At 41.9% G+C, this 895-nt stretch overlaps 1 protein-coding gene across 1 annotated transcript in view; it reads left to right on the top strand.

The window, feature by feature from the left end:
• The window catches only part of SH3BGR (SH3 domain binding glutamate-rich protein), a 28,437-nt gene that overhangs the window by 22,951 nt on the left and 4,591 nt on the right, over positions 1-895 (top strand). The gene's annotated exons all lie outside the window — the stretch shown is intronic.

Here is an 895-nt window from a genome sequence, read left to right on the forward strand (position 1 = left end):
TACTTCTGCTGCCCTTGCTGGGAGATGCAGGAGTCCAGAAGATCCAGCTTTTTATCTCAGGCTGGTATGACTCTGAGGAAACAAGCAAGAGACCCTAAAACTCTGAAAAACAGAATTCTTGAGTCACCAGCTGCCCCCTGAAAGCGGCAGGAATAAGTGCACAGTGGGACAGGTTGTTCTTCACACACCTCACATTAGACTACTTAGATTTCAGCACCTCCGGCCCCTCATTCACATAAGCATCCAGGAAAGTCTGGAGCAGATGTCGAAATAGAAAGTCTCTTACACAGAACCAGTAGTAAGTAACAGGAACAGCTTTCAGCTTGGGTCACCAAGGGACAGCTGCACTAGGATTTCTTTAGATTATTATTTTTTTTTTCACCTTAAACCTGTTGCATAGTTTCCTTCCCTAATCCCTTCACCAAGCTTATCCTTGACTTCTTCCTAATCCATATTCTTTCATACCTAACCCCCATCCTCTGATGGAGAAGGCTGAGGAACCATTTTGTTCGGATATAGTTTCCCTTTTTCTTGTGTTGTCTGTCCCTTGGTTTCTGAGATTTTTGAGGAAGAGACTGTGACCTCCTATGTACGTGGCACAGCAAGGGCTCTGCTGGTCGCTGGACGTGATGGTAATAATTTTTCTGTATTCTTACTATCTGATTTTAACCTTAGATTTTAGCTTGGGGGTTAGAATATTTTTTAAGTGGTGTCCCAGTTAAATCAGTTTGCAGTACAGATTAGGCTCACTTCAGGACAATTATTTTAGAAACATGTTCAAAAACCATATTATAATGTAAGTCTGTATTCTGTCTCAACAATTCCCCAGGTCATATATAAACCCTGGCACTGCAGCTCACTTCCTTATCTCAACTCATTCTATGCAAACTCATAT

The sequence above is a fragment of the Charadrius vociferus genome, unplaced genomic scaffold (assembly GCF_000708025.1).
Source record: "Charadrius vociferus isolate BGI_N301 unplaced genomic scaffold, ASM70802v2 scaffold298, whole genome shotgun sequence".
Taxonomy (NCBI): Eukaryota; Metazoa; Chordata; class Aves; order Charadriiformes; family Charadriidae; genus Charadrius; species Charadrius vociferus.